Raw genomic sequence first — 499 nt, 5'->3', positions numbered from 1 at the left:
CACACACACACACACGCAAACACACGCATACACACACACACACACACACACACACACACACACACACACACACACATATTGTTACATTCAGGTGACGAGCTGGCAGAGTCCTTAGCACGTCTAAAAAACGCTTAGTAACTTTTCGACCGCTTTTACGTTCCGAGTTCAAATTCCGCCGTGGTCCCTTTTTGCCTGTCATCCTATCAGGGTCGATAAAATAAGCAGCATTTGAACACTAGCATCAACGTAAGTGATGCACGCCCTCCCGCGTGAAAATTTCTGGCCTTGTGCTGTGTGTAAGAGTATGTGCGTGTGTGTGTGTGTGTTTGTGTGTACCATCGGTAAATAAATAGATGTATTGATAGATAGATAGTTTGATAGACAGACAAATTGATCGATCAATCGATAGCTACATACATACTTGTGTGGATGCATACTACGAATATACACACATATATATATATATATATATATATATATATATATATATATATATATA

The sequence above is a fragment of the Octopus bimaculoides genome, chromosome 9, assembly GCF_001194135.2.
Source record: "Octopus bimaculoides isolate UCB-OBI-ISO-001 chromosome 9, ASM119413v2, whole genome shotgun sequence".
NCBI lineage: Eukaryota > Metazoa > Mollusca > Cephalopoda > Octopoda > Octopodidae > Octopus > Octopus bimaculoides.
Note: the sequence above shows the minus strand (reverse complement) of the source record.